Below are 14,905 nucleotides of genomic sequence, written 5' to 3' on the forward strand. Positions count from 1 at the left end.
TGCTGGCATTGGACTGTGGCATGGGCCTGCCTGACACACTGCAAGGGCCCTGACACAATGCAAGTGCCTGTCTGAAACCGGGATGGAGAGCCGGCAAGACAGGCAGCGTTTAAAACCGAAAGAACCTGGCATCCCAAAAACGTCAAGGTGAAAACTGGCCTCAAAGAAAAACAAAGGAGTTTTCTCCCTTCACCCCCCCCTCCACTAACTGTTTTAACTATTAGAACTATAAAGAGCAGCTGACTATACTAAATTACACTAACAAGAACTGAGTCTTTTGAAGCAAAGAGGTTGGAGAGCCCTTGTGGTTTTGACCAACACTGATGGCAGTAGAGAAGGAACTGAAGGGACAGTTGGCTGCGCATGTGTAGTTGTGGCACTGCGCATGCCATCTGCTTCACATGTGCAGCCTAGCAGAAGGCACAGCTACCAAAAATATCTGACTAGCTGCTCAGCGGTGGTTACACACCTAAGGTGGAGCACCCACAGGGACACTCCTCAAAGAAGTGGATTGTGCCCACAAAAGCTCCTGATTACATATATATTTATTTGTTAGTCTCCAAGGTGTTACAGGACTACTTGCTTATTTAGGTTACAGAATAACACAGCTACCCCTCTGAGACTTTTAATCATTTATATAGTGTGGTTTACAAAATGTTTCTCAAATGCAGTCCTAAATCCTGCTTCAACTACATCAGTGACAAAATTTACCTTGATTCCAATGGGATCAGAGTAAGGCCCAATGGGGGTGGGGGAAAGACTTGTTCCCCCTTCCAAAGATTTTACAAACTAAATGATATGTGATAAAGCAGAAGATGAGACACAAAAACAGCAGCTCAGGAAACAGAGTGTGCAGTTACTAATGACAAGGAGAAAGGAGAGATTGTAATGAATGCTGATGGACTGTTCCAGAAAAAGGAACAACAGCTTTTTAAACAACATACAATAAAACTCCAGTGGTCCGGCATCCAATGGTCTGGCACTCCTGATGGTCCGGCACCATCTGGAACCCGGAAGTGCTTGGGGTAGCCAGACAATTGGAGCTGCTCTGCCCCCAGCTTCCCCGAGTCAGCCACTGCTGAAACTGACTAGCGGCTGACTCTGGGAAGCCCGGGGCAGAGCAGCTGGGGTGCTGCCAGGTTGGTCTCCTAGCGTCGCCCCTCGTAGCACCCCAGCTACTCTGCCCCGAGCTTCCCTGAGTCAGCCGCTGGTCAGTTTCAGCAGCGGCTGACTTGGGGATGCCTGAGGCAGAGCGGCTGGGGTGCTGCCGGGTTGGTCCCGCAGCGCGGAGGGGCGCATGCCCCGCATTCCATCCCAGACTCCTCATAGTCCCCCTTCCGATAGTCCAGAATATTTGATAATCCGGCATCCCCTGGGTCCTAAGGGTGCCAGATTATCAGAAGTTTACTGTAATAGGAGAGGGTATTCAATTGGAGGAAGAACATTCCATTTTCTTGTTTGTTTCATTCATAGCTGTAAATGAAGTATAGGTACAGTAGACACTTCGGTTAAGGAACATCCTATCACACAACATGCCGGCATGCATACTTCTTATCACAAGGAAACATTACCGGGGGGGAGGGGAAGAGTAAGGGTAAAGCCTTGCACTGCTGCTTAGAAGGTCACTATGTTTGCAATGCTTTATCACTACAAACAGGTCAGTGCTGTCTTTATGACTATTGATTGGTAAATAATTAGATGAAGGCCTACCTTACAGGCCTAATTAGGAGGGAAAAGGTGGCTACATATTAATATGTTTCATATGGGATGGATCTTTTCAAGTGACAGACTTTCTATCTCAGTAGTTAATTAGGAAACTGTTTTACATTTTCTTAATTAGGATTCTAATGATATACACTTTTCTGTGTTCATTAGCAGCTTCTTTTGTGCCACTCACATCTGTCACTAGCTGACCATCACCAAGGAAGTGGAGGGGAGGGGAAGCATTTCACAAATAATCCTTCCCCTCCCCCTTGTAAAGAGAGAAATAGAAGAGTGACATCAGGAGACAAAGAAATTAAAAGGAATATCATGAACCCCGACAGGACTAGTCACAGAAATAAAAACCAATAACCTTACTCTTGCCACCTTCAGACAGTCTCAAACTATTTGTGCTAGAGCAGCAATGGGGAATGTAGCTAGTGAATGGGATGAATGAGGGGCCCTCCAGCTCAGTGGGCCACAAGACTGTTGCAACCAAGACAGTCTCCCAGGATTGGGTAGTTTTGCTAACTGTGCTTGAACACTTAGAATTTGCGAGGTGTGCCAATTGAACCAGAGAAGTGCTTTGATTGGATGCAGAGGGAGCACACAGCTCCCACAGTCAATGTTGTGTGCAATCAGCATGCTCCTCACTTCATATGCCCTTGCGTTACATGCATGTACTTTTTTTTTGCACTGGTATTACTAAAATGACATGGATAGAAACCAGCAGAATCTGGCAACCCTGTGCATGCATAATGGGATACAAAAATGTCTTGTGGCTGCACATAGAACCCTGATGGGTCACAGGTTGCCCACCCCTGTGCTATATGATTTATTATGAACTTTTCACATTAAAAAAGATTCTAAATTGTCCAGTATGCCGGTAATATTCCCAAAAAGCCATGTACCCTTGACAGATGAGCAAAATGAAGCTAAGGTAGTTGGTGGTGTTTTCTTCCTGTCAAGGCCTAAATGATTAGAAAAATCTTTCTCTGTTTACTTCATTTCTATCCAAATACAGTATTCTCTACTTCAAACTGCTCAAAATGCCTGATATTTGTACAATCCCTTGCACAACAGAAACTTGATCAAGTGTTACTGCACTTACAAATGAATAATAATAATTCATAATCACAGATTTCACTTTTTTAAAATAGTGTTTAAAACTAGTCACATCAGGTTCACTGCATTTCTACCACTGGCTCTGAATTCGTTTCAGGTTTGTGATGATCATACAATCATAGAAATATAGACATGAAGCAGGATGAGCAGAGGTCCAGGTTTTGACAGAAACATCTGCTCAAAAAGGGATCTTAGTGGCTCCAGTCAGCACTGACAGGGCCATTGACGGTCTGGTTGGTGATGATGCACAGTCGAGCTGGCAGGTTCCCGGCTTGTTTCCATGTTGCACAGTCCAGGAAGCAATCAACATTATTTCTGCTCCAGCTCCAAAGTGTAGTGACTGCCACAGAGTTCCACTTGCTGCCCCCACCCCAAGTGCCATGCCACCACTCCCACTGGCTGGGAGCCACAGACCATGGGAGCGGTGAGGGTGGCATCAGTGTATGAGGCAGCACAGAGTCCCACGGTCACACCGTCTCAGGGGAGTTGGTGGGGAGGGGGGACATACTGGCTGCTTACAGGAGCTGCTTGAGGTAAGCACCACTCAGAGCCTGTACCCCTGAGGTCCCCTCCCATGCCCAACCTCCTGTCCCTGCTCTGATACCCCTCCCACCCTCCAAACCCTTTGATCCCATCCCGAGCACTCTCCTGTACCCCAAGACCCTCACCCCCATCCCAGAGTCTGCCACCCCAGCCAGAGCTCTCAAACTCCTGTAACCCAATCCCTTACCCCAGCCCATAGCCCGCTCCTGTACTCGGAACTCCTCAGCCCCAGCTCAGAGCCTCATCATGCCCCCCAAACTCCTCATTCCGAGCTGCACCCCAGAGCCCACACCCCCACTCAGACACTCACCCCCTCCCACACCTCAGACAGGTTGGCAAAAATGAGCAAGTGAATGAGGATGGTGAGAACAAGCAACAGAAGGAAGGGGGATGGAGAGGGTGGAGGCAAGACTTTGGAGAAGGGTTATGGCATGGGCAGGTCCAGAGGAGGGGCAGGGTGGGGCAAGGCTTTTCAGTTTTGTGCAATTACCAAGCTGGCCATCCTAAGTGGAAGAGATCTTGAGAGGACATCTAGTCCAGGCCCCTGAAGTGAGGTAGTGCTAAGTATACACAGCTCATAGGCATGTTCTTAAAAACCTTCAACTACAGGGATTCCACAAACTCCCTTGGAAACCCATTCCAGAGCTTAACTATGCTTACAGTTACAAAGCTTTTTCTAATATCTCTAATCTAAATCTCCTTTGCTATAGATTAAGCAGATTTCTTGACCTACCTTCTGTAGACATACGTCCTCTTTGTAACAGCTATTAACATATTTGAATATTATCAGGTCACTCTCAGTCCCCCAGAGATCAGGCTCTCTCAATCTCTTATAATTTGTGTTGCTCTCCTTGGGACTCTATCCAATTTGTCCATAACTTTCATAAACTTGTCCATAACTTCCATAAACTGTCACGCCCAGAACTCTAGCTAAGGCCTCACCAGTGCCATGTAGAGGAAGATCATTACTTCTCTTGGCTAACATGACAACCCTGTTAGCCTTTTTCACAGCTTCATCACACGGTTGATTCAAATTCAATTTGTGATCCACTATAACCCTCATATAAGGGGTAATCAATAGGCAGATTGAGTCAAATCTGGACTGCCAGATTCTCTTGAACAGACCTGAAACATTTACTTCTTGTTGTTAGGGTTTTTTATTACTTTCTCTGTAGTAATTTGGACTTTGACAAAAAATAAATTATCCCTTTTTTAGTGGTATTATTGCCTAGCCATTTATCTCCCATTTTGTAGCTGCTCATTTGATTTTTTTTTCTTCCTAAGTGAAGCAATTTGCATTTGGCTTTACTGGATTTAATCTTGTTTGTTTCAGACCAATGTTCGAATTTGTCAAGGTTGTTTTGAATTCTAATCCTGTCCTCAAAAGTGCTTGAAATCCCTCCTGTCTTGGTGTCTTTTGCAAGTTTTGTAAGCATACTCTACACTTCATTTTCCAAAGTCATTAATGAAAATATTGACTAGTACTGGACCCAGAACTAACCCCTGCAGAACCTACTGGATACATCCTTCCAGTTCAATAGTGAAACATTGATAATTACTCCTAGGACCTTTTAAAAAATATGAATTAGGGGCTTGTCCACAGATCCTCCATCACAAGATCTTTTTTTTTTTTTTAAAAAGCGTAATTTAATACTGGACTTCAACACTAAAATTCATTAATCATAAACCATATAATCATTGGATTGTGTTATTACAGGGCAGACTTAAGCATGCATGGGTTTCCTTAATGTACATTTGCATACCATAACACACTTGGATTTCTTTTAATTTTAGCTCAGAATTTCCTGGGAAAAATTACAACATCCCTGTAATATTCTAATCCTAAACCATTGTTATATGCTCTCAATCTTAACTCCATCTTAATGTATGTTTTTCTGAGAATTACTATAATATTTCATTTTAGTTTTGAGCCAGCAAAAAAAGTCGTAAATGCAACTGCAAATTGCTAGGAAGGATAAACTGTGTACAAACTCCAAACCATCTATGAAACCTATAGAATACTTTGATGGTGAAAAAAATAAGGCCAGTAGAGAAATGCTCTTGCAATCCATAAAAATACTTGTGTTTGAGACAGTCTGGGGAAAACAGTTTCCGAATTACAACTACTTCAAAGGCTGTTGCATTTAATAGGAGTTGGTCATTCAGTAAGTGGCTTTATTCCCTTTAGCCAATAGCTGAGTGGCAGTAAGAGGCATTGCACTTCTCAAGGTGCAATCTTTCAGATTAGACTTTTGTGGGTATAAAAAGTCCTGTGGGATCTTTAATAACAGCAGAAATGTTAATTACAATAGCCTCCCTAGGAATGAAAAATCCCATTTAATTAGTTAATCTGTCAATCTTGATATTTAACTGGTTAACTGATTTAATGGAGGCAGACGGGTGGGCTTGTTCCAGTCCATCTGGGCTGGAGCACTCCTGCCCACCCAGGCTAGGCCTGCTGCAGATGTGGGCTTCTCTGTCTGCTCTGGAGTGCATCTCCCACAGTGCATCAGCCTGGGTGGGCCATGGGCTACTCTGTCCAGGCTGGGTTAGGGTTAGGATGGGCCCCATACAGCTGCTCCAACCCCTACTGATTAACCATAAGAGTGAGGCTTACCACCAGTTAGCCGGCTACCCATTCACATCCCTAATCCTTACTACATTTTAATGCAGATCCTTACAATTAGTCTGCCTAAATTTCCCCTGCAATTTCAGTTGAATAAGTCTTTCCCTGCTTCTTCTGAAAAGTTTAATAATGTTGCAGCGTACTGTTCAATAGCCATTGTTTTTGGTGATGTAGTGATATTACATGTGTCTTACTTTCTCAGTCACCCTTAAATACAACATTTAGGGTATGTCTACACTACAAAGTTAATTCGAACTAACAGCCGTTAGTTCGAATTAACTTTGATAGGCGCTACATATGCAAACCGCTAGTTCGAACTTAATTCAAACTAGCGGAGCGCTTAATTCGAACTAGGTAAACCTCATTCTACGAGGACTAACACCTAGTTTGAATTAAGTAGTTCGAATTAAGGGCTGTGTAGCCACTTAATTCGAACTAGTGGGAGGCTAGCCCTTCCCAGCTTGCCCTGGTGGCCACTCTGGGCCAAACTGGGAAAACTCTCCTCTCCCCCAGCCCTGGGGCCCTTAAAGGGGTAGACTCTGGCCAGACGGCCCTTTCCAGAGACAGCCCTGCCAGCAGTCTCTGCCCCTGACCTAGTGGCCGCACGATGAGCCAGGCAGCCAGTGCCAGCGACATGTCCCCCGCCCAGTCCCCCAGCACCCAGCCAGGGGCCGTAGACGGCGCATGGCCTCCTGGACTGGTGCGGAGGTCATGGACCTCATTGAGGTTTGGGGGCAGGCCCCCAATCTCCATGATCTCCGCACTAGGAGGAGGAACGCGGCCGTCTATGGCCGCATAGCGGCTGCCACGGCCTGCAAGGGACACAGGCGCACGCAAGAACAGGTGCGCCTGAAAGTGAAGCAGCTGCAGCAGGCGTACACCAGGGCCACCAGGGGTGGCGCCACAACAGGGGCTGACACCTGCCCCTACTTCCCTGCCCTTGATCGACTCCTGGGGGGCGGGGCGGTCCTCGCCAGCCCGGGAGGCAGCGATCCGGGACCGGAGGGCCCTGACCCGGGCACACCAGAGGGGCCACCGCCAAGTGTTCCAGCACCGGAGTCAGCAGGGTCGGCCAGGAAGACCAGGGACCGCGCGCGTGGGCCATGCCTCCCAAGGATCATACAGACACCTGTGCACATGTGAGCACGTGCCATGCCACCCTTGGGCAGGTGGCTCCAGCTGCGTGACACCCAGGGGCCGTGGCCCAATAGGCACATGCATGTGTGAAGAGACCTGACACGCTCCCGACCCCGAGGCAGGACCCAGCAGGATGCTCTCCCTTCACACGCCAGGGACATGGGTGCGGTCTTGGGGCAGCTCCCAGTCCTGGGGAGAGCCAGACATCCTGACCATGGCCTCTGTACAAACACAATGGCTCTGACGGTGCAGGGCATGGTTGCCTTCACGTCGCAGGGGGGTGCTGGGCATCATCCACTGTGTCCCCAGGGAGAACTGACCACTTCTCTCCTTTCTCTACAGCTGCACCAGCTGCTCGTGCAGGGCGCACCACCCAGCCCAGGACATGCTCCCACACCCGCGGCCTGCTACGGACCGCCAGCACGGAGCAGGATTACTGGGACCAGCACCTGGGGTCCCTGCGAGCCCTGAACCGCACTGTGGAGACCTGGATGCGGGCAGACCTGCAGCTCCGCCAGGAATGATACGCTGCAGGCCCTGCTGCAGAGCATGGTGCCCCGTGCCCGTCCTGCACCTGCTGCCCCCCCAACAACTGTCCCTCCTCCCACTCCTGTCCCCCTCCCACCTCTTCCTTCTCAACCTCCAAACCCTCCTTCTCAATGTCCACACCCCCCACCTCAACCTCCGCCCCATCCCCCTGGGGACGCTGAGGCCCCCTCCCTCACCATGCTGGGAGGCGGTTGGCCCAGCGAGACCCACACCCCGATCCCTGAGTTTCCCCTCCCCCTCCTTCCCCCTTCCAGTTTTCCCCCTCCCCTCTCCCACCCTCTCTCCTGCCTCCTTTCCCCAGTCTCCCCACAGTTTCATTCCCCCTCCCCAGTTGTGTTCAATAAACAGAGTTATTTTTGAAAATACGAGTCTTTTATTTGACATCAGGAAGGGGGGTTAGGGAAGTGGACGGAGGAGAGGGAGGAATGGGGCACGAGCCCCCGGTGGGGCAGACCGGGGAGACTGTTAGCACTCCTCAGGGTGGAAACTCTCCCACAGGGCCCCCTGGATCCAGACATCCCCTCGATGGTCCTCCCGGATGGCAGCCTGCAGACAGTGCAGCCAGGCTGCCGGCAACGTGTCCACGAGACGCAGCAGAGTCCCCGGGGGCAGGTCTGGTTCCATGTTGCAGAGTGCCGTGGTGCCCCGGGTGAGGGCAAGCAGAGCACTCAGAGACACAAATGCTTTGCTGTCCCTCAGTGAGGTAGACAAGCAAGCAGGGAACCCTGAGAACTGTGTCCGGGGTGGGGGTCGGGTCCCTTTAAGCACAGCCCTTGGCTAGCCTGAGGCAGCAGCTCCACGCTCTAAGTCCTAACCTGATGCCCTGCCGGCACCTGTTCTGGCCAGCCTTAACTTCGGTTCAGGGTCCACTCAATGTGGACATACTAGTTCGAATTAGCAAAACGCTAATTTGAACTAGTTTTTAGGTCTAGATGCACTAGTTCGAATTAGCTTAGTTCGAATTAACTAATTCCAACTAAGTTAATTCGAATTAGTGCTGTAGTGTAGACATACCCTTAAAGAGTATGGTGAGACTCAATTAGGCTCCGTCCATAGTCTCCCCATTTATCTATTAGGTAGTTAGGACTGACAGATCTACTTTCATAAAGACCACCTGTATTTAGCAATAGGTCTCCAACTAATTTAAGCCAAGCATGCCATTCAGTCAGTAAATAAAACTCAACTAAACAAATCATTGGGAAGTTTTTGGTCTATATTCAAACTCCTGTCTGCTCACTACCACATGGCAGAATGCATCTCCCTTTCCAGGTTGGACACCCTTTATTCAGAGTAAAAAATAGAAAAAGCATCAGTGAGGTTAATATTAGGCCTACACTTCGTGTACGTGCACATGTGTGTTTTGCGAGGCTGACAGAATACTATCTTGAAGGGTAAGAGTGCATGGAGAGTGGAAGGTAGAGATTTGCTTTGCAATAATTTGTTCAACTCATGAACTTTCTGAATGCATTTGGGGTTATAACTCCTTTAATGAGAAACACTACTATACAGTACTGAGTACCCTACCGGATGCCTTTATACTGTAAATGCCTAAAAAGGAGAACCTTATTTGTTTAGTTACAACTCTTGTACACAATGCAGTACATCTATGACAAAAAGCACTAAGTACGTACCTATTATTAATTATTAAATAATCGGTGAGAGCATAACTCTAGAGCAGTGATTTTCAAGATGTGGTCCATTGGCCCATAAATGTCTACAGACTATGGCTAGGCTTGCCAGATAGTTGAAACAAAAATACCGACCCCCTCTCCACCCCCCCAAAAAAGAACCACTGCAAAAAAATTCTGTTGAAGGAAATAAAAAAAAGAGGGAGGACCAAAGCTGTGGAGGAAAAAAATTAAAACAAAACATCATTAAAACAGCATGTCCCCTTTAAGAGTGAGTGCAGGGATAAGAACAGGGGAGTGGTTGAGCACTAAGACCCTTCCCCTTGGTCAGCAGCCATTTTGTGCCAGCAGCCTTGCGGAACCAGGTAAGTGGGGGGCTCCGCTGGGGAGAAGGCTGGGCACTGAGTGTTTGTAGGGTTGCCAGGTGCCCGGCATTTTCGCCTCCTAGTTGGGGAGGAAAAAAAATAATCAGAAAGTACTGGACATTTTAGGTGTCCAGTATTCTCTGAATTTTTTACTGGACAGGAGGCAAAAATACCGGACTATCCAGGTGAATGCCGGACACCTGGCAACCCTAAGTCTATGGCTAAGATTTTCAAATGGGTCCTACTTCATTGAAAAATGTTTATGGATTGTCAAATAAAAAAAATAATTGAAAGCCACTGTTCTAGAATGTAACATTTACGGTATTCTACTGCAAGTCTTGTTTGTGCATGTAACAGTTACTAGATATAGACTTAACAGATCAAATCTCTCCCTACTGTTCCTCTAATAAAGGGATCTAAAGAACTTCAATTCTATGCTTTTTATAATATTTTATAACAATGTCAAAAATAGCAGTTGAAATTTCTGATAGCAGGGCACAAGGCTTTTGTTTTGAAATCTCATAATGTGAACACCCAGCAGAGGGAGCTTGTGAAGCAGCTATGACATGGCACAGCAGCTATAAAATGAAGAAGGTTTTTGTATTCAGGAGGCCAGCTGACTCTAGCATAAAGATGGGCTGGGACCAGCCCAGTAGTATAATGACAGCGTGCTGCATTGCAGGACACCAAAATTCCATTCTCAAGCCTCGTCTTTACTGCCAGAGCCAACAGGAGATGTGAATGTTTCACTGACCTTTTCATGGAATGTACTGCTCACTCCTGTCGCCGGTGTTCCCGAAACAAGAGCCATAACTGCATGGGTGAGAGATGTGGACTCTCCAGGGAAACTAGAGGCCTCCCTGTATGGATTAGAAGGCTTTGCAGTTACAAAGATGGCTAGGGCCTAATTCTCCACAAGTGTTCCCTCTGTTTGACTGGTATACAGCTATTGTAGTGTAGAAGTGTTTTGCTATGTGCATTCCTTCAAAAGAGTGGCAGACACTTCATGCTTTAAACACCATTCGCAGAAGTACTGATTCTGAAGTGATACCATCTAGAGTGGCACTTCACTATTGCGGATACCGATTGGAATACTTCCAGGTATTACATTGTATCACAACTACATGAGTGCTCAAGGACACAAGGGGAAGGAGGATTAGGTCAGTTCTTATATCCATTTCTACTTAACTGCAGATCTATTATAGGTAAACTACAAATCACCATAAATCCGGTTGATATGAGCTGGGTGAAACCTTGTTATGGGTTGAGTTAAAACCTCAAACGGATGTGCGAATAAGCCCTTCATTTAAGATAGTTATAAGGAGGAACACCTAAAACAAGGTCTAATAAACTCTGCACAGAAACTAGCACTGGGGCGGATGAGAGTGCCGCGGGGCCCAGGGCAGCGCTGTGGGGCCCCGGGCAGCAAAATTTCACGGGGCTCCCCCATTTAACACAGCGCATGTGCCCCGCTCACCCTGCCCTAAATCTGCCACTGACTAGCACCATTTGGGCAAGGGTTTCCACTGGCTAGTGAGACCTGGCGAGTGAGTGAGTGAAACGCCTCTTTCTCCCCCACTTCTGCCTCCTCCCCTTCCTCCCAGAATATACAGAAACTGATAATAGACAAAGACAGAGAGGGGGAAGGCAAAAAACGAAAGAAAACCAAAGCCAAGCTATAGCTTGTGAGCGCAGTATGACCCAGGAAAAAACCTAGAGTGGGGGTGGGCAATAATTTTTGACAAAGGGACACTTCAGAAATTTTTTAAGTGGCCCCAGTACTCCCTGGAAGAGGCGATGCCTCAGACGGAAGGGGTGGGGACAGAACACTTTCATGCTTCCCCACCCACCGACCCTGATTGGTCTGTGAGTGGGGGTATGTCTACACTACAGAGTTAGACTGGGCTGGCTCTGCGGGCTTCTGGGGGTGGAAGCTCTCCTGCAGCCCCCCAATTGCCCCCTCTCCCTAGATGGCAGCCTGCGGCAAGTGCAGCCGGGCTGATGGCCGAGTGGTGTGATGTGCCCAGTGTGGGCACTCCGGGCACTCCAAGCCAGGACTGGTTTTCAAGCGGGGCACCCTTGAGAACTGTCTGTCCGGGGTGGGGGTCGGGTCCCTTTAAGCGCAGCCCTCGGCTAGCCTGAGACAGCATCTCCACGCTCTAAGTCCTCCTCTTATGCCCTGCCGGCACTGCTTCTGGCCAGCCTTAAGCCCTGTTCAGGGTCCACTTAATGTGGACATGCTAGTTCGAATTAGCAAAATGCTAATTCGTACTAGTTTTTAGTTCTAGACGTGTTAGTTCGAATTAGCTTAGTTCGAATTAACTAATTCGAACTAAGTTAGTTCAAACTAACTCTGTAGTGTAGACATACCCTATGTGAGGGTGTGAAGTCTTTGCCTCTGCCTCCTGTGAGAGAACTACCAGTTGTTCTTCTTGGCAGTGGGATGAGATTGACCTGGAGTTGGGGGGGGGGGGGGGGGCACACAATCAGGGCCTAAGGGGTAGGGTGAGCATGCAAAGTCTCCTTCCACCCTGCCTCTGTTCTGCAAGGACCACGCAGCGCTTCTAAGCTCCGTGCACTCTTTGCAGGGCAGGGGCAGGGCAGGAGGAGACTTTGTGCACTTCCCTCTGTCCCCAGGCTCCAATTGACCTGAGGGCAGGGGAGCACGAAGTCTCTCACTCCCTGCCCTCCAGTGTGTGGCACTTAGAGTCAACCCTAGCAGTTGACTCTGCCACGTGCTCCCCCGTCCCTAGTCCCTGATCAGCCTGGGGGCAGGGGAGTTGCAGGACCTCCGTGGGCCAGATCAACCTGCTTGGTGGACCAGAACCAGCTCACAGAGGCCCTTTTGCCTGCCCCTGACTTAGAGTGAGTTTTTGGGTCTTCTGGTTAAAGTAGTTGAATGTTAAGGTAACTGCTCCTTCAGATCTTCATTTATCCTGTATTCAGAGAAGCAGAACTCTGTTTCTTGTAAATAAACAAGATGACATCAAAGAGATATAACCAGGCTATCAATTGAATTTTCCAGCTGGTAATAGAAGAGCCCCACAATTTGACTAGTTGCTCAGGTTGAGAAAGGGCAATGTTACTTTTCTTAAAAAGTCAGATCCCCTTTTTCCTCTTCCTCTGACTCACAACCCTTGCCTTGGCAACAATACATTAAACAAAAGGGCCACTCTTTTATGATCCCAATTCTAACCTGAAACCACAGGCTGCACTTTATTCCTGGGAAGAGGATCAGATACTTGCTCAGGAATCCAGGGCAACACTCTGATAACTGCTGGTTTGCTATAACAGCTACGTATCTCACTTGCCTGGTGCAGAGAGGATGGTCCTCAAAGTCATCCATTTCTGCATTCTAAACTTTCCTTTAAGAAAACCAAAAAGTAAGTTTCTAGGACCAAGGGCTGCAAACACAACAGGAGCACAGCTAATGACATGGCTACCAGGTTGGGTTGCCAGATGGTTTCAACAAAAATACCGGACACACTGGATATTTATATTGTCTCATTTCCCAAACAGAAAGCTCAAATACTGGACTGTCCAGTTCAAAACCGGACACCTGGCAACCCTACTATCAGGCAGTGAGAGAAGGAGGCATTGGGCCTATAGGGATGGCCTCCACCCATTCACTGTCTCAGTTCAACACCTGAGCAAGTAAAGGAAAAATTGCAGCCATCTTGCTCGAATCTCCACTCTCCCCCCTACCCTGGGTTATCCTAAAGGAGGAAACAGACATCAGCAGGTCCTCAAGCCTCCCCGCTTCTAAGCCATTTCCTGTTCATCACTCAGTCCTACACTTAGATGAAGGTCAGATCCACAGTACAGTTCTACTGCACCACAACTTCTTCCTATGGCTCTGTCTGTAAGCCACCTAACTCACAATGCATTTCCTAGCCCTAAGGAAGGGAACAGATGGTCCCAGCAGCTCTAGCATCCCTTTCCAGCCAAGGGAAGTGGCAAAGCAAAGCTCCCAATTCTTCCCGTGGGACTGGGAAATGATGCTGCAAATGGGAGTAGCCAGGAGGGGTCTCTGGACTATGAAATTGGCTTCTATCCTCCTGTCACCACCTCAATGGAGCCGTGTAGTCTCAGACCAACTATCTGCAAAAATACCATCCCTACCTAGAGTTTTTCCTGCAGAAAATGCTGCTACAGACTACTGCTCAGCAACATACTTCAGAGCTAAAATTTTAACTACATATGGTTGAGAATGCTCCCCAATTAAAATATTCTGGGATGAATGAAAGAGCATGTCTAAAAATAACAAGCATGTGAGATTTGTAAATTAACAGACAGCTATAGCCTTGCTTAGTCTGATGAATCCTCTTGCAAAATTCTACCCATTCATATGGCACAGCCAATTTTGCTTAGTGAAATACCTTTAGTTCTTTCATTAGCAAACTTAACACAGAGTGGTGGCACGGGTGGGTGATTTGGGGACAGATGTTGGATGGTCAAAATGCACACAGCAAGTGTCAGCTTTGTGCTCTCCCCTTCTGGGATCTGGTTTATGCAACACCAGCCCTCCCACAGAAGTTGGAGCAACTCATCTGCTAACACTGCAGCATTTGGTGCTACTTAGTGGTGTCCTGGCAACACTGCTTTGCCTGCACTTATGTCCCCTTCCCTGTTTGGAGAGCAGGGAGGGAAGAGGTGCCAGGGCCAGTTCACCACTGAAGGAGGATCCCTCCGTCTTGGGTGATCCTTCTCAGTACTTTGCTGTTGCCAGCATTGCAGGTCTTCACCACAAAGTGACCATATCATGCTGGAGGATCTGGCCTTCTGTATTTGGGCTTGTAAATTTTCCATGACAGTTTGGCAAGTCTGGATTACAAATGTAAATATTTCCTAAGGTTAGCACCTTGCAATTTGTTTTATGGGCCCTAGTTGTTGCTCTAGGCACACAGCAAAGACCAAAACTCTATCCTTCTTTCCTCCACTGCATCAGAAAGGAGAGGGGCAATGTATGCTGTAGCAACTTTTTTTTAGCCACAGCTTACTTCCTCCTCACAAGCAGATTGGGTGAATTTGCTGCAGGGTTCCCAGGTGTACAGTATTGGCCCGGACAGTCTGGTATTTGCAGACTCTGTCCATTAAAAAAATGGACAACAGGAAATACCAGACATGTAAAATGTCTAGTATTTTCGGTTTGTCTCAGGCGGAAGACCACTTGGGACATTCTTCCCCTGCCACATTTGGTGTGGGTGAGGGGAGAAGGGTGGAGCAAGGGG

At 47.7% G+C, this 14,905-nt stretch overlaps 1 protein-coding gene and 1 long non-coding RNA gene across 3 annotated transcripts in view; one reads left to right on the plus strand and one right to left on the minus strand.

The window, feature by feature from the left end:
- The window catches only part of LOC142822003 (uncharacterized), a 35,570-nt gene extending 27,659 nt beyond the window's left edge, over positions 1-7,911 (plus strand). For both annotated transcript variants that reach the window (XR_012898420.1, XR_012898419.1), the window contains exon 3: positions 7,475-7,911. This is a non-coding gene — a long non-coding RNA (uncharacterized LOC142822003). The remainder of the gene's footprint in view (positions 1-7,474) is intronic.
- Positions 1-14,905, minus strand: part of LANCL3 (LanC like family member 3) — a 51,989-nt gene that overhangs the window by 13,826 nt on the left and 23,258 nt on the right. The gene's annotated exons all lie outside the window — the stretch shown is intronic.

Source organism: Pelodiscus sinensis, chromosome 1 (genome assembly GCF_049634645.1).
Source record: "Pelodiscus sinensis isolate JC-2024 chromosome 1, ASM4963464v1, whole genome shotgun sequence".
NCBI lineage: Eukaryota > Metazoa > Chordata > Testudines > Trionychidae > Pelodiscus > Pelodiscus sinensis.